This window comes from Nuphar pumila, chromosome 11 (genome assembly GCF_984573655.1).
Source record: "Nuphar pumila chromosome 11, dmNupPumi1.hap1.1, whole genome shotgun sequence".
Classification (NCBI taxonomy): Eukaryota; Viridiplantae; Streptophyta; class Magnoliopsida; order Nymphaeales; family Nymphaeaceae; genus Nuphar; species Nuphar pumila.
In genome coordinates, this window is record NC_143259.1 from 105,092,071 (window position 1) to 105,117,776 (window position 25,706).

A 25,706-nucleotide genomic window follows, 5' to 3' on the forward strand; every position below is an offset into this window, starting at 1 on the left:
CATTCCCCATCTCCAATCAAATAAACAAATATAGAGCAGATTATTCATCATCTCCTCATAAGTACTCTCTCACTCGCTCTCCTTTATTCACCTTTATCTACCTAATATAAGAATTCCACATTGTATCATAACATTTTAATGGAAGTAATCATTGGTTATGGAAAGATCAAACCTATAGCTACCCAAATATGCCACTAGGGATCATCTTTGGAGGACCGACTACTCTTGACTCTGAGCACACCCTGCTATCACAGAATCAACTTGTTTGCATACTATTAGAACATTTTCCAGGAGTTTGATGTAATAGACTGTGTGCTACAATTTTTTGGAAGAACCTTTATGCTGGCGGTGATGATTGAAGTGTAAAAATATCTCAAAAAGAGATAAAGTGCACAATACCACAAGAGGACAAGAATACTTTAGAACAAATGTACACAAAGGTACAATAGAGAAACGCAAATGCACAAAGGCACATAAAAATAAAGAATCTTTATTTGAGAAGTATGGAGAACATAAGCTACATGGAGTGAAAAATACAAAGGGGGATCTCCCCTATTTATAAGAAGTAAGGAGCCTTGGAGGGGCTCCACTAGCTGTTGGAGCCCCTCCAACGGTTAGAATTCTAACCGTTGGAGGGGCCCAACAGCTAGTGTTGAGCCCCCTCCAAGTTGACCTTAGTCAACAAAAATAAAAGGAAAAAGAAAATGAAAAAGAAAAGAAAAAAAGAAAAGAAAAAAGTAAAAAATATACAACATATTCATAATTATGAATATGCGCAAAAATGGGGAAATGACTATAATACCCTTGTGGGTTTTACAAGAAGAAAGATAAACATATATTTACATATATTTAAAGATGGATACATATACATATATATATATATATGTATATGTATCTCTCTTTAGATATATGTAAACATATATATATAAAAGAGAGATACATTTTAACACCCTCCCTCAAACTTAAGGCGCAATGACCGAAAGTTTGCCAAGGAGAAAATTGAATCTGGGCGAGCAAAGCGCTTTGGTGAAAAAATCTGCCAACTGATATTATGAAGCCACATAAGGAAGGTCGATGACTTTTTGTAGATATGCTGCTCTAACATAATGGCAGTCCATCTCAATATGCTTTGTCCGCTCATGAAAAGTGTGATTTTTAGCAATATAGATTGCACTCTTATTATCACAACACAGTTTTGTGGGTCCTTGGATTTGAATTCTCATGTCTTGCAGCAACTGATGAATCCAGACAATCTCCATAGTTGTAAAAGTCATGGCTCGATATTCTGCTTCAGTGGATGATAAAGACACCTATTGTTTCTTGCATCTCCATGAGACCAATGATTCTCCTAAAAAAATACAAAAAACTGTTGTGGAGTGACGGTTATTTGAGTCACCTCCCGAATCAGAGTCAGTATAAGCAATTAAATTTAATTCTGAAGATGAAGAAAGAAACACTCCCTTATTTATGGTTCCCCTTATATACCTGATAACTCGGAGAACGACGCCCATATGGACGAATGTAGGGGCATGCTAAAATTGACTTGCAGTGTGTACAGCATGTGAGATGTCGGGCCTTGTAATGCTAAGGTAAATTAATGATCCCACGAGTTGTCGGTAAGGAGTAGGATCATCCAAGGGTACTCTGTCATCAATCTTCATTTTGGATCCTACAACTTCAGGAGTCTCACAAACCTTATCGTCTGTGATGTCGGATCTGTCAATAACTCCGCACACAAGTTTAGTTTGTAATAAAAAGTAACCCCTGTGAGAATAGGCAACTTCAATGCCTAAAAAATGTCAGATACCCTAAGTCTGACATCTCAAATCTTTCTTTTAGTGTATTTTTGATACTTTTGATCCCCTTGATATCACTACCTGTAATCAACATATCGTCAACATATAGTAATAAAATTACAATTCCTGCATCAGACTTTTTGACAAACAAGGCAGTATCAGTATAGCATGAAATAAAACCATTTTGTACCATTATTTTGTTAAATCGATCATACCAAGCCTTGGGGGATTGCTTTAAGCCATAGAGTGTTTTTTGTAGACGAAGGACTTTACCTTTGGGTACATCCATGCCCAGAGGAGCATCCATGTAAACTTCTTCATTTAGATCTCCATTTAGGAATGCATTTTTTACATCTATTTGGCATATGTTCCATTTTTTAATGGATGCAATAGTGATCAAACACCGGACGGTAACCATTCGTGCAGCAGGAGCAAAAGTCTCCTCATAATCGATACTATATTCCTGGCTATAGCCTTTTGCAACAAGTCGTGCTTTATATCTTTCAAGACTCCCGTCACTCTTAGTTTTTACCTTAAAAACCCACCTACAACCTATTGATTTCTTTCCCTTTGGAAGATATTGAAAAATCCAAGTTTTGGCTTTGTTGAGGGCTCTAAGTTCATTATCCATGGCGTACCCCCATTCTATCATTTTTTTAGCTTCTTCAAAATTCCTAGGCTCTTGATATCAATGAATGGCACCGAGACATGCCCTATGTTTTGGAGAGGACTCAAAGGATATAAATCTAGAAGGATTTTTCCTAGGTCATTCGGTTCTTCGAGAGTAGTTGGAAGGTTCACAAAGGTCACTATATTTTTCTATTGCACTTCTAAAGGTACTTTTATCTCTATGTGTATAGGTAATTTGTAACGCCCCAAAATTTCGAACCTTATAAATTCCTTGAAATAGTTGGAAAATTCCTTTTCTTTACAGAGTTTATTTCTAAATCAGCGGAAACAATTTCTTTTAAAAGAAAAGAGGACGGGTTTGACAACCTTGGGCACGTTAGCGAGAAAACAAAGATTTACCATGGACGAACTGCAATAATACTTAGGAAACCATTCCTTCTATTTGAAGAGAGTATCAAGTTTGTACAAAATTTGGGTTTCCTCAAGGGAAAACCGTATCAAAAACCAAAAATGTCCAGGAGAAGCACTACGAGCAAAAACAGTGGATCCTTAAATCATCTCGCAGTCGCGCCATCGCCTGATGCACCTAATCGTCACATGTGCCCATGAGATGGGTTAGTTTTGCGAAAAACTAGCAGGAGATTACAAAGACAGAAAGAACTAAATTAGGCATAGATAATTTATGCAGCAGGTAGTAACGAGCGAACTAAGCAGATAGACTGGAGGAATAAACTAAGTACAACAAACTGAAAAGGTGTGCATGCTCAATTTAGTTATTACTTGATAACCGGTCATGCAGGTACATACATGGCACGTGAGTAGAAACAGTCGAGTCCAAGCCGAGTGTTCATTATGTTAAGTATTTTAATATACCTCGGTTGTCTGACTGAATCCTATTCCTATGGAGACGACCGATGGTCGATAGAGTAAGTCCCCAAGGCCTGATAGGGATGCATCCAACTTCTGCAGAAGTGTTAGGCTAACTTATGTAGCCCCTATCCCTCCCCCTAACCTCCGATGACTGGGGAAAAACGGGTCTTTTGCCCTTCTTGAAAGCCATAAATGGACTGTCCATCGGAGTTGGTACCCTTCGTCCTCTCTCTTGACGAAGCAAGGTTGAATTGAGCGCGACGGGGTTTCTTAGCCGTTGCCTCATTCTTCATGCTCTGGTCCATTAGACCGAAACGAGCATCTTGCCTATGAAGGCGATCCCACTCTTATATGTGTTTTCAACAACCTGCACTAAGCATTAATCGAGGTCATAAGACTCTCTCATCCAATCATCGTAGTACTAACATGTCTCGCATGTTTTAGAAGTACGCTTACGAGAAAAGGGATACAGGTCCTTAATAGGAGCCTCGGGAGTGTGCAAAGATATAATGTTTTTAAAAACTATTTTAACATATCAAATCTTTTGAAACCACACACAATCTTGTCAGCATAAGGCATGTGATTTTCTCGAATCTGACATCCGATGACGCAGTGTCTGGGTGCTATGTAAGTCACGACACTGGTTTTGGTAAATGGGTTTCACAAAGAAACCTATCACCCAACAACTTGGTCTTGCTCCAGATCAAGGGTTTTCCCAAAACATATCGGGTGGAAAGAGGAATAGGTATTCCTCTCAAATGCACTGAGTCTATGGCAAGGAAAAGAAACAAAAGATAATAATGCGAAAAGGAAGTGCCTGGGCGCGAAGCGCGACGGCAAACAGGAACTGCGAAAGCAAGGGACAAGGATCGCGAAACCGCGTCCTTGAATTAAAAGACAGTAAGTAGTAACTATGAAAGCAAAAGCCTGGGCGCAAAGCGCGACGGCAACAGAAACAGAAAGTGCGTAAGCAAAGGACAAGGACCGCGAAACCGCGTCCTTGAAATTAAAAGACAATAAGCAGTAATTACGAAAGTAAAAGCCTGGGAGCAAAGCGCGACGGCAAACTGAAATGCGAAAGCAAAGGACAAGGATCGCGAAACTGCGTCCTTGATTCAAAAGTGTACTTATATACATATAAGTATATAAATATATCATTAAGTCCTTTCGATTATCAATTATTTAAGCTTGATCTAATTATTTAAGTCCTTGTGCAGCTTCTCCTACCTTGGAGTATTGCGAGAATGAAGCCGTCTACGAACGTAAGTGATCGTCGGTTTAGTTCGCGGGGCGCGAACGGGCTCCGTTGCGTAACACTGCAAAAGTACGTAGTTTAGCATGTATAAAATGAATATAGGTAAGGAGAAAGCTCGGTTTCTCCGCAACTCAATGCAGGGGTCATCGGCCCCTACCGTTACGAAAGAGAACGGGGTAGGGTCCAATGACCCATGCCACTAAAAGGAGATGGGTGCAGGGGCCATCGGGGCCCTTGCTGGGTTTTTAAAAGGAGAGGCAGGAGCCTTCGGCTCCTGCCAGCCTTCTTTAAAGAAAGGGGCAAGGGCCGATGGCCCCTGCCAATGGAACGAGTAGGGAGGAGGGAGCGCAGGGGCCAAAGGCCCCCTGCGGCTCAAAAGGAGAGGAGGTAGGGGAGTGCAGGGGCCAAAGAACCCTGCCGAGCCCTTGCTCGACAGAAAAGAGACAGGGGCCTCTGGCCCCTGTCGGTTAAAAGAGGGGCAGGGGCCAAATGGCCCCTGCTTGGTTTCCGAGGGGTGGGGCAGGAGCCTTCGCCTCCTGCCTCCTCTCTTAAGGAGAAGGGTAGGGGCCATCGGCCCCTACGTGGAAAGGGAAGGGCAGGGGCCATGGCCCTTGCCGGAAAATTAAAAGGGCAGGGGGCTCCGCCCCCTGCCTGCTAAGAAGAGGAAAGCAAGGGGTGCGGAGCCCCCTTGCTTGTCGAAAAAGAGGAAGGCAAGGGGGCGGAGCCCCTTGCCTGTCGAGATAAGAGGAAGGCAAGGGGGCGGAGCCCCTTGCCTGTCGTGAAAAAAAGAGGAGGAAGGCAAGGCAGGGGCCGCCGGCCACCTGCCGGCCTTCCGGCGAATCAGGGGGAGGAAAAAGGGGGAAAAAGAGGGGGGAAAAGGAGGGGGCTACCTGGGCTGCCGTGAAGGGGGGTTCGCCAGAGGGGGGGGGGGTTGTCCTGCGTCGGCAAAAGGGAGATGGAGTCGTGGGAAGAGAGAGCAGAGGGGAGAGAGATGAGAGAGAGTCGGGGGGGGGGTGTCGGGGGAGGCTCGTAGGCCCTCCCCTCTCCCCTCTCGTCTTTTAATAGGGAGGGGGCGCACACAGGGCCCGCCCCCTGTGTCGCCGGAGAGGCCCCCTGCCGTGGGCTGCCAGTCCCCTCGAAAAGGGTTTTCGAGGGGCTGGCACAGGTTGGATCCGGGTCGGGTCTGGACCCGACCCGGGTCCGATCTTTGTAAATTTTTTTTTTTTAAACCGGTTTTTACATCCGACCCTCCTTAAAATAATTTCGTCCTCGAAATTAAATTGAACTTAACGATCAAGGTACAAGTCAGGGTATTTCTCCCTAATAGCAGAGTCAGGCTCCCAAGTACATTCCTCTATTCCATGGTGCTTCCAACGCACCTTTACAAGAGATATTGTCTTAGATCGAAGCACTTGATCTCGACGATCAACGATCTCGACTGGTCTTTCCTCAAAAGACAAATCCTTCTGAATGTCTACATCATCATAATGGATGATGTGCGATGGGTCGTGAACGTATTTTCGAAGCATGGATACGTGAAAAACGTTATGGATCTGAGCGTTCTGAGGAGGTAAAGCCACACGATAAGCTGCTTCACCAATCCGTTCCAGGATCTCGAACGGTCCGACAAATCTAGGGCTTAGCTTTCCCTTTTTCCCAAAACGAAAAACGCTCTTTGTGGGAGATACCTTAACAAAAACCAAATCTCCTATCGAGAAGGTGAGCTCTCGACGACGACGATCCGCGTAACTTTTCTGCCGACTCTGTGCAGTACGGAGTCGCTCTCGTATCATTTGCACCTGCTGAGTGTAGTGTTGTAGCACTACAGGAGATTCCATCATTCGCTCACCAACCTCGTCCCAGTAGAGAGGCGAACGACAAGGCTTTCCATACAAGGCCTCGTAAGGGGTCATCCCGATGCTAGCGTGATAACTGTTGTACGCGAATTCGGCCAGACTGGTATGAGAATCCCATTCTCCCTTCCAGTCCATCATGCACGCACACAGCATGTCCTCCAAAGTCTGAATTGTGCGTTCAGACTGTCCATCAGTCTGAGGGTGAAAAGCGGTACTGAACTTTAAATTCGTACCCAACGCGATTTGAAGTTGTCCCCAAAACCTCGAGGTAAACCTCGGATCACGATCGGAGATGATAGATACCGGAACACCGTGCAACCTCACAATCTCACGAATGTAGAAATCCGCCAAACTGTCTAAGGACTGACTAGTACGGATAGGAAGGAAATGAGCCGATTTGGTGAGTCGATCAACGATCACCCAAATCGCATCGTTCTTTCTTCGTGTCCTTGGAAAACCGACGATAAAGTCCATAGTGATGTCTTCCCACTTCCATTGTGGGATCTCCATTTGTTGCATCACTCCGCCAGGTCATTGATGCTCGATCTTAATCTGCTGGCAAGTCAAACACTTAGAGATGTATTCGGCCACGTCCCGCTTCATTCCGCTCCACCAATATCTGGGCTGCAAGCCTTTGAACATCTTCGTGCCTCCCAGGTGAATCGTATATTTGGATTTATGGGCCTCTACGAGAATTTCGTCTCTCAAAACGGGATCATTTGGGACCCAAAGACGATTTTTGAGCCAAATGCTTCCATCGTCCTTAAGTCGGAAAGGAGTATCGGTCTGTTGTGTACGAGCCTTCAACTTCTCGTACTGCGCATCAGTCTTTTGCCCAGCAAGGATCTTGGCTAACAGCTCAGGTTGAGCTATCAGATTAGAAAGACTGATAGAATTTGATGAGACTGCAAACGGTTTCCAGGAAACCAAATCCTCAATCAACTTCCAACCAACGTATAATAGGTTGACGGAAATGCTAGAAGCCTTACGGCTGAGAGCATCAGCTACCACGTTCGCCTTTCCTGGATGGTAGGAAAGGGTGAAATCGTAATCCTTGAGAAATTCTAGCCACCGTCGTTGCCTCATATTAAGCTCTTTCTGTGAAAACAAGTACTTGAGGCTCTTATGATCCGTAAAAGCCTCGAATTGTTCCCCGTACAAGTAGTGTCGCCAAATCTTTAATGCGAAAACCACAGCCGCTAATTCCAAGTCATGAGTCGGATAATTCTTCTCATGAATCTTAAGTTGACGCGATGCGTAGGCGATTACCTTACCATTCTGCATTAGGACACAGCCCAAGCCTGTCCCGGAAGCGTCGGTAAAAATAACGAAGCCGCCTTGTCCTGAAGGCAAGGCCAAGATAGGAGCGGTAGTAAGTCGTTCCTTCAGTAACTGAAAACTGTTTTTGCATGAATCGTCCCACACGAATTTAGCATCCTTCTTTAGCAGCTTTGTCATAGGCAGAGAGATTTTGGAAAAGTCTTGGATAAATCTTCGATAATATCCAGCTAATCCAAGGAAACTTCTGATGTCACGAACATTCTTCGGTTGCTGCCAGCTTAGTACGGCCTCCACCTTTGCAGGATCTACGGATACGCCTTTCTCGAATATAACATGTCCCAAAAACATAACCTCCTTGAGCCAAAACTCGCTTTTAGAGAATTTAGCAAACAAACGCTCCTTCCGCAAGGTTTCCAAAATGATGATCAGGTGTTCGCGATGTTGATCCCAGGTCTCCGAGTACACCAGGATATCATCAATGAACACGATGACGAATGTGTCTAAAAAGGGTTTAAACACACGGTTCATGAGGTCCATGAAGGCTGCAGGAGCGTTGGTGAGTCCGAAAGGCATGACAGTAAACTCGAAATGCCCATACCTGGTTCGAAAAGCTGTCTTGGAGATATCATCTCCCTTAATTCTGAGTTGATGGTATCCTGACCTAAGGTCGATCTTTGAGAAAATCTTGGCATTACGCAGTTGATCGAACAGATCTTCGATACGCGGTAACGGATATTTATTCTTTATCGTGGCCTGGTTGAGCATTCGATAGTCGATGCACAACCGCAATGATCCATCTTTCTTTTTAACGAATAAAACAGGAGCTCCCCAAGGCGAGACACTGGGGCGAATGAATCCTAGATCCATCAATTCCTGTAGCTGCTTCTTGAGTTCCTCGAGCTCGGTTGGCGCCATACGGTATGGAGCTTTAGAAATTGGCGCAGTACCCGGTAGCAACTCGATGTTGAATTCAACCTCTCGTGGTGGGGGAAGTCCTGGCAGCTCCTCTGGGAAGACGTCTGGAAAATCCCGAACCACCTCCAGATCTCTAATCGAAACTAGCGTCGGTTCGGACCCGACGACACTGACTAAAAAGGCAGTGCATCCCCTTCTCAGGTAATGTTGTGCCTTTAGCGAAGAAATCATCTTGCTTGCACGGACCGCCTTTACGAACTTGAATTCCACCTTAGGCATCCCCGGTGGAGATAACCTAATTTTGCTTTCATGGCAAAAGATCTTGGCATGGTACTTGTGCAGCCAATCCATGCCTAGGATGACGTCAAATTCGGTCATATCGAGAAGGATAGTGCAGGCCGGATAATGTCGATCTGCCAAGAATACGTCCAAAGCTGGCACGTAGGTCGCACAAAGAGTGCTCTTCCCAATCGGGTTATAGACGTTGAGAGCATTATCTAACGAACTTACAGGTACGTGCAAGAGTTCAGCAAATTTTACAGAAATAAAAGAATGAGTGGCACCGCAATCAAAGAGTACGAAAGCTGCTTGGTTAGCAATCAAGATGGTACCTTGCACAAGCTCGCCCTTGGTCAGCTGTTCGACCGTGGCAGTGTAAACGCGCCCCGGTGCTTTCTTCTGGCCGCTGGACTGTGGTTGTTGCGCCTGATAAGAATGTTGTTGTTGTTGCGGTTGCGGCGGTGGTCGGGAGAGCAGAGGTGCTCCATTATTCCTTCTGAGGTCGTCAGCCGCCTTCTTGCGGCACTCGCGTGCAAAGTGGCACATCTTGCCACAGTACAGGCATCCGCCTGTAAGAAGAGGGCATGCTTGCACGGGGTGAGGTCGTCCGCATTTGGGGCAGACATCGCCCGCCTGCTGCCGGGCGGGAGGGTTGCCCTGAGGACGCTGACGTTTGGAAGGAGGATATGGCTTTCTTCCACCTTCCTTGTTTACGAAAAAGGGCGGTCGCTTGGTTTGACCGCCAGAGGGATATTTCTTTTGATCGTTACCCGCAACGGGTGGCTTCTTGCTTTGGGTGCTCTTGGAGCGTTCCCAATCCTCGGTCAGGAGAGTGGCTGCAGCAACAGCTGCGGAGAGAGTTGATGGCATGTTGTTTAGGACCCTTGGTCGGAGTCCTTTTAATCCGCGGATGAATTTACCCGCCCGCTCCCGATCATCTGCAAATAAGTTGGGGCAATGACGCTCCAACTCCTGGAACCTGGAGATGTAGTCCACCAGACTTGACGAGCCTTGGCAAAGTTCCAAGAACTCCACATTTTTCCTCTCCCTCGCATGAGGAGGAAAATAGTTCTCCAAGAAAGCCTTCTTGAAAGCCTCCCAAGGAATAAACGAGTCTGTTGGGAACTGTATGTTCCGAGTCGTGTCCCACCAATGGCGGGCGGCACCCAAAAGTCTGAAAGTACCATAAAGGGTCTTCTTGTCTTCTGGGACTGTCAAAACTTGGAAAACTCGTTCTATTTCCAAAATCCAGTTTTCAGCTGCATCGGGGTCGGGCTTGCCTGCGAAGGTTGGAGGATCGAGCTTTAAGAACTTTTCATATGATACTGTCGCAGGGTGGCTTGGTTCTGGGGTAGGTACTTGGCTGTGCGCTTGATTTCGCATGGCGCTAGCCAATGCGCTCAAAGATTCCATGATGAATCCCTGTTGATCTGACCATTCGTCAGATGAACCTTCGTTCGACCCTCGAACCATCCTTAAAATACCCAGATGATACATGAGTCAATACTTGAAAGAGAAGAGTAATATCAAAAAGTTTATCATATTTCCGAGTAATAGAGCTTACAAAAGCCCAGCAGTGCTGGTATAAGAGGGCACTTACAAAAAGTTAAAACAAAAACTGCCCACGGTACAAAAACCAACGAGTTTTATATCCTATAGGGATGATGAGAGTACTTCCTCAAGTACTCTCTTGCGATACCCGTGCGCCTTAACCCGCGCAGAGGGGGAAAAGGATGCAAATCCTCATTCGGGACTTCTTGCCCGTGAAGAGGAGTAGTGGGGGAGTAATGTGGCGAGGCATCCGGTGCATAGGGCGGCGAAGCCGGAGTGTACACCGGAGAATCCGGTATGTACAGCGGTGGAGCTGGTGTGTACACCGGGGAATCCGATATGTATAGCGGTGAAGCCGGAGTGTTTACCGGAGTATCCGATATATACTGTGGCGAGTCTGGGGATGGTGTGTAAATTGGTGAGTTGGGGGAAGGCATATGAGTGGGTGGAGCGATGTCCTGAGCACTCTCTAGGAGTAATATTTGTTCATCACACGATGGTGTGTCATAAGTACCCTGGACTGAGGATGTTGTGTCCTCCAGATCTTGTGCTGCAGTTGCCCTTCTATCGTATGCTTCCCTGAGTTGACAATTATCCATCGTATGTCCTTCTTCGCCATAGAAATTGCATCCCAACTGGGCTTGCCAGGGGGATTCTGCTTCAGAGGATTCCCGAGAAGTGTGTCGATTAACTAAAACATGATTTGGCACACGACTTCCTTCCCGAAAGTGCACTGCTACCCACGTTGCGGCTAGCGGTGCCTGGTAGGTATCCGGAAGCGTAAAGCCCCAAGAATCCGCAAAAGTGGGAGGGGGCGGCCCGCTGGTCCAAAAATCTGAACCGATAGAAGAACGCTCAAGTCTTCCTACCACAGAGCTTCTGCCCCTCACAGAACGACAGCGCGTTCTTCTTGCAACTCTTCTGCGTCCCAATCTTTCACCATCCGGAGGGTTCATTTTCTTTGGACAAGAAAAATCCCAAATACTCATGTAAGGTATACTCTAGTCTAATAGTATAGAAAAAGAGAAATTAAATTACTTACAGCGCGATGCAGATGCTCGATGACCAAGAATCACTGTTTCGATCTGCTCTGGTACCAAGTTGTAACGCCCCAAAATTTCGAACCTTATAAATTCCTTGAAATAGTTGGAAAATTCCTTTTCTTTACAGAGTTTATTTCTAAATCAGCGGAAACAATTTCTTTTAAAAGAAAAGAGGACGGGTTTGACAACCTTGGGCACGTTAGCGAGAAAACAAAGATTTACCATGGACGAACTGCAATAATACTTAGAAAACCATTCCTTCTATTTGAAGAGAGTATCAAGTTTGTACAAAATTTGGGTTTCCTCAAGGGAAACCGTATCAAAAACCAAAAATGTCCAGGAGAAGCACTACGAGCAGAAACAGTGGATCCTTAAATCATCTCGCAGTCGCGCCATCGCCTGATGCACCTAATCGTCACCTGTGCCCATGAAATGGGTTAGTTTTGCGAAAAACTAGCAGGAGATTACAAAGACAGAAAGAACTAAATTAGGCATAGATAATTTATGCAGCAGGTAGTAACGAGCGAACTAAGCAGATAGACTGGAGGAATAAACTAAGTACAACAAACTGAAAAGGTGTGCATGCTCAATTTAGTTATTACTTGATAACCGGTCATGCGGGTACATACATGGCACGTGAGTCGAAACAGTCGAGTCCAAGCCGAGTGTTCATTATGTTAAGTATTTTAATATACCTCGGTTGTCTGACTGAATCCTATTCCTATGGAGACGACCGATGGTCGATAGAGTAAGTCCCCAAGGCCTGATAGGGATGCATCCAACTTCTGCAGAAGTGTTAGGCTAACTTATGTAGCCCCTATCCCTCCCCCTAACCTCCGATGACTGGGGAAAAACGGGTCTTTTGCCCTTCTTGAAAGCCATAAATGGACTGTCCATCGGAGTTGGTACCCTTCGTCCTCTCTCTTGACGAAGCAAGGTTGAATTGAGCGCGACGGGGTTTCTTAGCCGTTGCCTCATTCTTCATGCTCTGGTCCATTAGACCGAAACGAGCATCTTGCCTATGAAGGCGATCCCACTCTTATATGTGTTTTCAACAACCTGCACTAAGCATTAATCGAGGTCATAAGACTCTCTCATCCAATCATCGTAGTACTAACATGTCTCGCATGTTTTAGAAGTACGCTTACGAGAAAAGGGATACAGGTCCTTAATAGGAGCCTCGGGAGTGTGCAAAGATATAATGTTTTTAAAAACTATTTTAACATATCAAATCTTTTGAAACCACACACAATCTTGTCAGCATAAGGTATGTGATTTTCTCGAATCTGACATCCGATGACGCAGTGTCTGGGTGCTATGTAAGTCACGACACTGGTTTTGGTAAATGGGTTTCACAAAGAAACCTATCACCCAACAACTTGGTCTTGCTCCAGATCAAGGGTTTTCCCAAAACATATCGGGTGGAAAGAGGAATAGGTATTCCTCTCGAATGCACTGAGTCTATGGCAAGGAAAAGAAACAAAAGATAATAATGCGAAAAGGAAGTGCCTGGGCGCGAAGCGCGACGGCAAACAGGAACTGCGAAAGCAAGGGACAAGGATCGCGAAACCGCGTCCTTGAATTAAAAGACAGTAAGTAGTAACTATGAAAGCAAAAGCCTGGGCGCAAAGCGCGACGGCAACAGAAACAGAAAGTGCGTAAGCAAAGGACAAGGACCGCGAAACCGCGTCCTTGAATTAAAAGACAATAAGCAGTAATTACGAAAGTAAAAGCCTGGGCGCAAAGCGCGACGGCAAACTGAAATGCGAAAGCAAAGGACAAGGATCGCGAAACTGCGTCCTTGATTCAAAAGTGTACTTATATACATATAAGTATATAAATATATCATTAAGTCCTTTCGATTATCAATTATTTAAGCTTGATCTAATTATTTAAGTCCTTGTGCAGCATCTCCTACCTTGCAGTATTGCGAGAATGAAGCCGTCTACGAACGTAAGTGATCGTCGGTTTAGTTCGCGGGGCGCGAACGGGCTCCGTTGCGTAACACTGCAAAAGTACGTAGTTTAGCATGTATAAAATGAATATATGTAAGGAGAAAGCTCGGTTTCTCCGCAACTCAATGCAGGGGTCATCGGCCCCTACCGTTACGAAAGAGAACGGGGTAGGGTCCAATGACCCATGCCACTAAAAGGAGATGGGTGCAGGGGCCATCGGGGCCCTTGCTGGGTTTTTAAAAGGAGGGGCAGGAGCCTTCGGCTCCTGCCAGCCTTCTTTAAAGAAAGGGGCAGGGGCCGATGGCCCCTGCCAATGGAACGAGTAGGGAGGAGGGAGCGCAGGGGCCAAAGGCCCCCCTGCGGCTCAAAAGGAGAGGAGGTAGGGGTTGGCCCCTGCCGAGCCCTTGATCGACAGAAAAGAGACAGGGGCCTCTGGCCCCTGTCGGTTAAAAGAGGGGCAGGGGCCAAATGGCCCCTTCTTGGTTTCCGAGGGGTGGGGCAGGAGCCTTCGGCTCCTGCCTCCTCTCTTAAGGAGAAGGGTAGTGGCCATCGGCCCCTACGTGGAAAGGGAAGGGCAGGGGCCATGGCCCCTGCCGGAAAATTAAAAGGGCAGGGGGCTCCGCCCCCTGCCTGCTAAGAAGAGGAAAGCAAGGGGGGCGGAGCCCCCTTGCTTGTCGAAAAAGAGGAAGGCAAGGGGGCGGAGCCCCTTGCCTGTCGAGATAAGAGGAAGGCAAGGGGGCGGAGCCCCTTGCCTGTCGTGAAAAAAAGAGGAGGAAGGCTCGGCAGGGGCCGCCGGCCTTCCGGCGAATCAGGGGGAGGAAAAAGGGGGGAAAAGGAGGGGGCTACCTGGGCTGCCGTGAAGGGGGGTTCGCCGGAGAGGGGGGGGGTGTCCTGCGTCGGCAAAAGGGAGAGGGAGATGGAGTCGGGGGAAGAGAGAGCAGAGGGGAGAGAGACGAGAGATGAGAGAGAGAGTCGGGGGGGGGGGGGGGGGGGTCGGGGGAGGCTCGTAGGCCCTCCCCTCTCCCCTCTCGTCTTTTAATAGGGAGGGGGCGCACACAGGGCCCGCCCCCTGTGTCGCCGGAGAGGCCCCCTGCCGTGGGCTGCCAGTCCCCTCGAAAAGGGTTTTCGAGGGGCTGGCACAGGTTGGATCCGGTTCGGGTCTGGACCCGACCCGGCTCCGATCTTTGTAATTTTTTTTTAACTGTTTTTACATAATTGGTTCAATTGTTATTTCTTCTTCATGTTGGATGGGTTGTGGAATATTTTCACTTATGTCCTCATCCTCATTCAATTCATCATCGCTAAACAAATCCTCGTTCCTAGATAATAACTCAAACAAAAAAGAGTAGTCGACATTATCTTCATGAGTTTTATGTTCTTCAAAACCACTCATATTTTCTAAAAAAGTTATGTTTCTTGAGACATATAGTTTGTCATTTTTAATATCATAACACCTAAATCCTTTTTGTGTTTCGGAATATCCCAAAAACGCACAAGGGATAGCTTTGGGAGATAGTTTATCATTCTTGTCGGTGAGGACAAAACATTTACAACCAAAATTTCTTAGTCTATTGTAGTCGGGTTCCTTTTTATACAAGGTTTCAAAAGGAGATATTTGATTCGAATTTTTAGATGGAAGTCGATTTATGAGATAAACGATGCAAGAGCCGCTTCGGCCCAAAATCTTTTTGGAATTTTTTGAGAAATGAGTAAGATCCTTGTAGTTTCAATTATATGTCTATGTTTTCGTTCGGCTAATCCATTTTTTTGAGGTGTTTTTGGGCAAGACCTTTGATGAACAATTTCATTATTTTCAATGTAACTTTTGAACTCATTTAAAAAATATTCTCCCCCGGAATCGGTTCTAAAAATTTGTAATTTACTATTGAATTGATTTTGTATCATCATATGAAAAACCTTGAAGGTAGAGAAAACCTCATGTTTATGTTTGAGGAAGTAAATCCAACTATATCTTGAGAAATCATCAACGTAGATAGCATAATATGAAAAACCTCCCTTAGATACCACGGGTGTCGGTCCCAATACATCCGAATGCACAATTTCAAAAGGCTTAGATGAAAACATAGTTCTTTGTCCAAAAGGTAAGCTTCCAATGGAGGAGAAGAAAACGAAGACAAAAGAGAGGACCTAGTTTGTTCGAATTCGGGTCTAAGCCCATTTAAAAAGTTGAAGAAGTGATCTTCTTCTAATTATTTGGCTCTTAATTCAATTGCCTCTCCACTCCATTTAGGTTCTTGGAGAGCAAGTTCATCCCAAATCGTGGATAACTCGGCAAAGTATTCTCTAACGGTCATTTCACCTTGTTGAAGAGTTAATGCCTTCTTTTGAAGATAATATTTATGGGACAAATCTCTTGAAGTATACATTCTTTCGAGATACTCACATACTTGAAACGCTTTCTTGAACTTCAAGGTATTGGCATTTATTTTCGTTTCAACGGAAGAGAAGAACCATGAAAGAATTTTGTAGTTCTTCATCTCCCATTCTTCATGCTTTTTGTTGTATTCTTTAAAGGCTTTTTCTCTCTCTTCACCATCAAGAACTTTGATTTCATCCCTCTCAATAATGGTGATCTTAGGTATGGGTTCGGGAATGGTTCATTTGACATATCCCCAAAGACCTTTCCCATTAATGTGAGCCTCCATATTCCCGGCCGAAACATGGTAGTTGGAGCCATTTAATTTAAAGTCAAGTGAAAAATGAGACTCTTTTTGACCCGTTAGAGAGGGAAGAGTCGAGAAAAAATATGTACCACAAAGGATTTTTAAATCTTACTTGACATAAAAACCTTTCAAAATAATGAAGGAAGAGAAGCCCCCATGCTTTTCACCGAGAAACCAAAGGCACGCTTTTCGAGGCACTTGCAAATACAAAGAATCTCATGATCTTCAAACTTCAACCTTGCTTTGATACCATGTAAAAATATCTCAAAAAGAGATGAAGTGCACAACACCACAAGAGGTATGTGCACAAAGGCACAAGAATACTTTAGAACAAATGTACACAAAGGTACAATAGATAAACGCAAATGCACAAAGGCACATAAAAATAAAGAATCTTTATTTGAGAAGTATGGAGAACATAAGCTCCATGGAGTGAAAAATACAAAGAGGGATCTCCCCTATTTATAAGAAGTAAGAAGCCTTGGAAAGGCTCCACTAGCTGTTGGAGGGGCCCAACAGCTAGTGTTGAGCCCCCTCCAAGTTGACCTTAGTCAACAAAAATAAAAGGAAAAAGAAAAGAAAAAAGTAAAAAATATTACAACATATTCATAATTATGAATATGCTCAAAAGTGGAGAAATGACTATAATACCCTTGTAGGTTTTACAAGAAGAAAGATAAACATATATTTACATATATGATACATATACATATATATAACATATATATATATATATGTATCTCTCTTTAGATATATGTAAACCTATGTCACATGGGTGCGGGTGCGGGTGCGGGTGCGACACGGGTGCGGCGCAATTTCAAAAATTTTGGACACGGGGACTCGGCTATATATATATATTAATATATATATATATATATATATATATATATATATATATATATATATATATAAGACTCGGTCAAAGTTGTGCCCATTAGGGGACAGGTGATGAGTTGTGAAGGCATTCTGTACACTTTCTTCATACAGGAATAATTCACTTTTGGGCACTTTCTTCATACACTGTAATAATTCACTTTCTTCATACAGGAAAAAACCACAAAAACTTGAGTTGTGCCCATTCTGTACTTAAAACTTGAAAGTGTACAGGTTTTTTAGTTGTGATGGGTTTTTTTCCTTACAGCTGTAGCCCAGAAAATTTCAAAAAAAAAATTCAAAAAAAAAAAATCCAAAAAATGGACCAAAATGACCCTGGGTGCGTTGACCACACCCAGGGTCGGGTTGACCGAGTCCGAGCCGCACCTGTGTCCGCACCCGTGTCGGTGCGTGTCGACGCGGGTGCGGCGACCTTGGAGCCGAGTCCGTGTGACATAGATGTAAACATATATATATATATATAAGAGAGATACATTTTAACATGAAGATGATGATGGTGATCTTGTTTTTTGCTGAAGGTAGTGGAGATGATGTTCATGATCATGATGTTCTTGCTGTTCGCAGTGCTTATGATGTTGTTGATGAGGTTCTCATTGCTAGTGTGTGGCATTATGATGGTGAGGGTGGTGGTGGTGGTGACAACGATCATGATGCTAATAATGGAGATAAAGATGAAGAAGAAGCAAGATGACAATGGCTGTGATTTTTCAATGTAACAATAAGATGATGAGGTCTGTAGTTTTCAATCCAACATTAGCTTAGGAGATTGCATTAGTGTCACTCCTGAAATCCTCCAAGATTCCTACTTAAAACCATAGTCACTTGCATCTTTCAAGGCAATTTATGACTGAGGGTTCTCTCTGAGTTTTTGGTAATATCGTGTGTTTTTCTATAATAATAAATTCTGAGACTTCATAAAATTTGGCTAAGTGTTCATAAAGTCAATAGAAATCCTCAATTTTAGGTGGAGTCTCCTGAGTCTGGGCTTGGCCCAAGATCCATTGACAAGACCAAAATGAGTCAATTAAGATTTGGTAAAACTTTTATTTTTGACCTTTAAAATCGAGCGAAACTCGGGTTAAATTCAAGCAAAATTCGAAGGCGAACTTCAAGTAATATATCATTAGATGTGTTTCGAAATTCTGAAAATACTGATATTTTGTTTTTCTAAATTCGGGCTATGGTTAGCCTAAAAATCGCATTTTTTTCAAAAAATGACCGGCATCAACCGATTCTGGATTGGATCAGATCCATTTGATCCAAGTTAATATGGATCTAGACCCAGAACAAGGCCCATATTAATTAAGATCTAATCCGGTTTGAGATTCATATAAATATTAGGTATAGATTTGGATCATGGATTCGGATCCGAAATCTAATTCCAACCAATTTAAAGTTTTAAATTCAATATAAAGGTTAAATTGAGTTACAATCCATGTTAAGAAGACTCCCAGAGGGGTGAGATACCGAAACTTCCTAGAAATTTATTATTTAATTTTAAATAATTAATTAATTGATAAAAATTAATTATTTCTGAATTTTTTTTTTATATAACAGCTACCTAATATGTAGGGATTCTAGAAGAGACTAAACGAGGTTAAAGTAAAATAGTAAAACAAAATAAAATACCAAATGGATAAAAAAAAATAGTTAAAAAAGGAAAGGGGAGGTTAGAGATAGAGTTCTACATTAGAAGAACTCTATCTCATAGCCAAATGGGTGAAAAACTCGAGAAGGGACGTCACCCTCTCCCTAGAAGACCAAAAAAAAAATTATAAAAGAGTTTAACTCGCCCTTGTTAGAAGATGACCTTGAATGTAATAGGTTCAAAAATGAACCAATAATCACACACATAAAGTGTGAATACACAAACCCATTAAGGGGTTACCAAATGCACATAAAGTGCAAACCCATAAACCCACAAAAGGGGGGGTTAAGCCAAAAAGGCTAAAAGAATACATCTTCATTAAGAGAGTGAGGGTAAAAACCCTTCACACTAAAAAGAATACATTGTGAGGGGGGTTTACCCCCATATTTATACATGAAGGGAGAGCTAGGGAGAGAGAGTCGTTTGGGCTCCCAACGGCTCGCTCTCTACCTTTTTGACTAAAGTCAAACATTGACTTTAGTCAAAAGGTTTACATGGCCAAAAAAGTAAAAAATAAGAAAAATAAAAAGGTTTTCTAACTAAAATAAGAGAACTAATTCCTTGTTAGTCTAGGGGATTACGAAAAAGGAAAATGACCAAAATGCTCCTGATGGGTATTTTGGATAAAACACACACACATATATATATATATATATGATGTACATCAATATTTTAATACCCCCTCAAACTTTGCGTGGGAAAACAAAAAGTTTGAAGAATACAAGACAAGAATCTCAAGTCTTCAAGAATCTTCAGTAAAGCTGCCATTGAGATTTGCAAAAGTCTTCCTCCAATTGTCTTTAATGGTGATCATCCCAAAGCACCTTCCATGATCTTATCAAAGGTACTTCTTCTATCTTATCTTCAAGATCCTGTGGAACAAACCAAAAAAAAATCCAAGTAAAAGATATTTTTGCATTTTAATGAAGTAGAATGTGAAAATATCATTAAGAAAACATCATTTATAAAAGCATAATTATCTTATTTAAAGCACAGGATCCATCAGGACAAGATAATTACTTATGCATACAAAATGTGTTTTCAAAAAGTCTCATATAGACCAAATTTCAAGATCATATACTTGAAAATAAGTAAAAGTGAGAAAATTTTAAAATGTATGCGGAAATATATAATAAGAATGCTTAATGCATTCACACGGTCCAATAATGGACAAACAAGAACCCACAATGGGCAATATCGAAATAGTCTACGAAGGGACAACATAAAAAGCCTTTAAAGAGGCATCACATAAAAAATATATGAATCTTTATTGAGTGAGGGCTTCAAAAGCCATTACGAGCATATGCATACGAAATCATGTAATGAAATGAATCAACACTAAAAGAGTCACTAATGAACATGCTCCAATCATACATTACTTGTGTAACGCCCCAAATTTCAAACTTGCGAACCTTTTCAGAAAAACAGGCAAGAGACTAGATATATCTCTTTCCTTCAGAGTTGGTTTATGAAATCAGCGGAAGATTTTTCTTTGATAAATCATAAGGCAAGCTGACAACTTTGGGCACGTTAGCTAAAAGAACCAAAACTCACAAGATTCGAATATCCTAAGGAAAATCTGATACAAACCCAAGCGTCCAGGACGCGAGCTAAGAGCAGGAATAAGAAGTCTTGAAGTCATCTTGCAATCGCGTCATCGCCCGTAGTGTACCTAATCATCACCTGTACCCATAGAATGGGTTAGTTTCGCGAAAAACTAGTAGGTGCACAAGAGAAACTAACAGGAAACTGAATTAAGTACATTTAATTCAGTAGGCTACGCAGTTTAAAGCAGATATGCAGTTAAACAGGTAAGCAATGCAAGCAGGTGAATAGTGCAAACGCGTAAGTAGTACAAGCGAATAAGTAGTACAAGCGAATAAGGCGTGCAAGCGAGTCAGCAGTGCAAATGCGTAAGTAGTGCAAACAGTAAGCAGTTCAAAGTAAGTAAATCGTTCAAAGCAAGTAAGCAGTGCAACTGACAAACGCAGCATATGATTCAATTGATCGTAGGCTGTGAACCACCACGCAACTAGCTTGTTCTCGTTCCTAAAAAACGAAGTCACAGCATCTAATCACCATCAGGACATCGTTTGTCGCTCACTACTTCTAACAAACGCGTTGTCCTGAACAACCTTAAATCTATTCTCATCTCTCAAAACCTTACGCGGTCAACTACCACCTGTTATGACTCACTAAGGCGTCATACTTTCTCAGAAAAGCTCACCCTTCCGTAGAAGATCCAAAACATAAACACTAAGTCAAATCGCTAACGATCTGATTCTTACATCTGAGTCTTGCATGTAATCATGCTAAAACAGAAAGCTGAAACTATGAATTCATAGTTGGCTATCACAAACAATCTCAGAAGATCATCACAGCTCACCATAACTTTTTATGGTAAGCAAAAACACAAGATCCACATCGAATCGCTCGGTCCGGGAGATATACGACCTGACAAGGAATTACCGCCCTAGAGGGTATACTTGGTCTTGGATCATACACTTCCTCACAGGAGTTCACCGTCTTTGCGGCTACCCGTTCGTGGATAGTGTACGTCCTCACAGAGAATCTCCCACTCTAGCCGGGTCACCTGATCTTGATCATACATACCCCCACAGCGAAACCTTTGGGAAGCCGGTCCCCAACAAATGCCATATCCAATGAAAATCATTGTGATACACGCATCAACACGAATGACCGCTCTCAGGGTCGATAGCCACTAATACAAACGACAAGATCAACGTCGGATCACCTGGTCTGGGAAATGTATAACTCCGCCCTAGATGATATAGCTGGTCTTGGACCATACACTTCCTCACAAGAGTTCACCGTCTTTGCAGCTACCCGTTCGTGGACAGTGTACATCCTCACAAGAATCTACCACTCTAGCCGGGTACCTGATCTTGATCATACACGCTCCCGTAGATAATCCTTTGGAGATCAGGTCTTCGGCAGACACCCTACTCGGTGATACACGCATCTATACAATCGACTACTCCGAACAGTTGACCACTCTTGGGGTCAGTAGCCACAATATGGGCACAAGCATGTATATTAGCATACGCATCGTATCACTACACATAGAAGCATATAGTCCTACGCATCGTGTTATTGCCACGAGGAACATTACAATCCTCAAATAGGACCTTAAAGCATGCGTAAACGACACATGAGAACACGCAGATATGGCAATCCAGTTGATTCTATGGGCGAAGAGTAACTAGCTCTACCCGTCAGCCAAACAAAACAGTTGAATAAGACGAGCACTCATAACAATGCTCGTAAAACATACAATTACCATAAAATGGCTCAGACCATCAACAAATAATTAAATTAATCGTAAGGCATAAACCATTTCATCACAAGCCATTCATAAGCAATCATACGGCAGCAGTTATATCACAGTATGTAAGCAGCTTATAAGACAAGTGATCACATCAATCCTAGTTGCCACCAGTTCGTAGATTACGAGCTCTATGCAATCACATCAATCATAAGAGATGCAAGCCAACAAGTGCTACGCTACAATAAGCACCAAAACAGTTCGACCAAAGGATAAAGCAAGTCACATGCTAATATGTAGCAACTAGCATAATGCTATTATTATAAGCATTTAATTAGCATGAGAAGATCCTTATTACTCCGCAAAGAACTGCGTAAGCAGTTTAACAACTAGAGTAACGCCTTGACAGGCGTGCACAGCTCAACGAGTGGCATACTGAACTACCGAGCAAGCAAGCGATTCAGTAGTGTAAGCGAGTCAGTAGTGCAAGCGAATCCATAATGCAAGCGAATAAATAGTGCAAGCGAATCAATAGTGCAAGCGAATCTCACGACCCAACGACCAGTGTGAACAGACCTTATGTTTCGATAATTACGAACCTGCGGGTACGCGCAGGCAAAATGTAGAACCAACTGAGACTAGTTCGGCCGTCTGTTATTCTATGTATTTTCAATAACCCGAATAGCTAGTTGAGTTCGCTCCAAAGGGACGGCTTTAGCCGAGAGAGGATTTCCTAATGGAGGTTGTGCCACGAATGCATCCAACTTCTACAGAACTGTTGAGCTAACTAATGTAGCCCCTTTTCCTTAACTCCAATGACTAGTGAGGCCGGATCGTTGCCCGTAGGGTGGTTGTTAACAACCTGTCCATTGGAGTTTGTACCGCTCTGTCCACTCCCTTGACTGACACATAGAAGTGAATAGGTACGTTAGGGGTTGCTTAACTAACGACCCATTCTATGTTGTGGTCTTTAAACCACTCGAGCATCTTGCCTGTGAAGGCGAATGTGAGGCCATTTATGTGATTACAACATTTTGCATTTAGCGCTGTTTGAGGTCGCACGACCGTCTCATCCGATCATCGCAGTACTAGACGTGTCGTGCACGACTACAAGTACTCTAGGATGAAGGGGGTATAACTCTTCAATAGAAGCCTCAACAGGAGTGTTTCACAAGGATGTAAAGTTTATCAACTTTACTTTATCTTCTGAAACAGCAGTACCTTGTGCCAACATTATGCATGTGATTATCTCGAATCACATCCGCTATCGGGGTATCTACATGTCTTGCATGACTCGATACCAGCCTCGATAGACGGGATACAGGTCTCTCAACAGAACACCCGCTAAGAAGTTCGCTCAAACCCCCAATTCGGGATCACCCGAGATATGCCAAAAAGGCGAGCAGAACCAGTCAGTCACATCCTTCCAAATGCTTCGATTTGGAGCAGTCTTTGATGCTTTTGCGCAGGTCCCTAAAATCTCAAGTCGACTCTGCAGGACTGCGCACACGAAGAGCCAAGATCCTTATGAGGTATCCCTCTCCTTAGACGAAGGTGTATCGCCAGCTCCCGACTGAACTCTTGTCGCAAGAGGGAGTGATAGATGTCTCTTGCATCCTCCATGAAGATGCCTCAAACGCGTATGCAATGAGCGAATACCTGAGCGTCATCTGCAATAGCAAGGCAGTAACAACACATATGCAAAAGCAAGAGCCTAGCACAAAACGCGACGGCAAAGTAAAGACCGTAAGCAGGAGTGCAACGCAGAACCTTTGATGATGCACGACGGCAAAGTAAAGGAACTGTAAGCAGGAGTGCAACGCAAAACCTTTGCGTGATGCACGACGGCAAAGTAAAGGAACTATAAGCAGGAGTGCAACGCAGAACCTTTGCGTGATGCACGACGGCAAAGTAAAGCACAAGGATCGTGAAACCGCGTCCTTGAGTTAAATGCGTACTTATATAAATATATATGATATATATATGTTGACGCCCGAGAAGAGGGAGCAGGGAGGGGCTCGGCCCCTCCTGCATGCTACGAAGGTAGGGAGGGTCGAGCCCTCCCCTACGAAGATCTAAGGCAGGGAGGGCTCGAGCCCCTCCCCACGATAGACAGAGGCAGGGAGGGTCGGACCCTCCCCTGCGCACCTAAACAGGGGAACCGAAAAAGGGGCAGGGGCCTTCAGCCCCTACTGGAACAATAAAAAGGGCATGGACCGATGGCCCCTGCTAGGAAAATTAGCAGAGAGGGAGAGAGACGCAGGATCCCCCCCTACGGCTTTTGGAAGAGGAGGCAGGGGCCAAAGGCCCCTGTCGGCTTGCTTAACAACGAAACAAGACAGGGGCCAAAGGCCCCTGTCGTTTCTGATAGGAAAAGAAGACAGGGAGTGAGGGGCAGGTGTTAGAAACCCCTGTTGAGCAGGCAAAACCAGGGGGGGTCGCCCCCTGCCGGCTATTTGAAAGGTGAGAGGCAGGGGCAAAAGCCCCTGCCAACTAGTCGAACTGGCGGTAGGGGGTGTCGCCCCTTGCCGACCTGTCGACCGAAAAGGAGAAGAAAGGGGGAGAGGAGAGAAAACAGGAGAAAGACAGAGAAGGGGCGTACCTGGAAGTCATCGACGGCGGCAGCGGCGGCGGCGGAAGGAGGTCGCAGGTGGCGGCAGGTTGACCGAGGTCTCCAGCGAGAGAGAGGGTACAGAGACGAGTCGGGGGGAAGACCGCAGAGACTGCAAGACGAGAGGGTCGGTCGGGGGAGATAGAGAGACCGAGAGACGAGAGGGGGAAGGAGGTTTCGAGAACCTCCCCCCTTCGTCGTTGTGTGCTTTTAATAGCACACAGACGACTTGTTTACCTGGGTCCGGATCCAGCCCGGATCTAAACATTTTTTTTTGTCGGGTTATTACAACTTGAACTTAAAAAAAACAAGTGTTATTGAATAGAGCAATTCTCTTGAAGGAGATTTCACAACGGAAATGATTAAGAGCATTGATAAAAGAGAATGCATGAACCAGAACAAAGTGTATAAACACAAGGGTTCAAACGTTTTTTGTCCACTTATGAAACAAAAAAGTATATTGTTTGATTCGAAAATCATGTGCACATAGCAATTGTGTTTATAAAATTAACATGATCATGAGTTAGAAAATCTCATATCAAAACCAAATTTCAAATTCTCATAAATATGGAATTTTGCAAATCTCAACAACAGTTCATCCACTGGAAGCAATCACTTTATTAGACCTCCAAAGCCCAACAAATCAAGTGTATAAGCGACTAGAAGAAGAACATAAATATAATGTCACTAAAGGGCTAAAGATACACACGAAGGTATGTATAAACACCTCTTCTCTACATATAATAATACTTGAAATGAGTGTGTTCAGCGACTAGAACAAGAGTACAAAAACCAACTATGGGCTAAAATCACACATAAAAATGTGAATAAACATCTCTTGTCTATATATAATGACACTCAAAATCAAGTATGTTCAGCTATTAGAACAAGAGTACAAAATCAACCATGGGCTAAAAACACACACGAAGGTGTGAACAACATTTTTTGTCTACATAAGATGACACTTAGATAAGGGGCATAAAAAATGAGAAAACACTGGAGATAAGAAAGCTTGTAATACAATTAAAGAATATCAATTTTTCAATATACCTAGAAACATTATGGTTCTAAACCTTAGACATCCATCAGAGGTATACATAATTAAGAGCATCCATAATAAAATCAATGGCAAGTCATAATCAAATATCACAT

The 25,706-nt window shown here is 43.7% G+C and overlaps 1 protein-coding gene across 3 annotated transcripts in view; it reads right to left on the reverse strand.

Annotated features, from left to right (window-relative positions):
- The window catches only part of LOC149822681 (C18orf8), a 65,753-nt gene that overhangs the window by 14,840 nt on the left and 25,207 nt on the right, over positions 1-25,706 (reverse strand). The gene's annotated exons all lie outside the window — the stretch shown is intronic.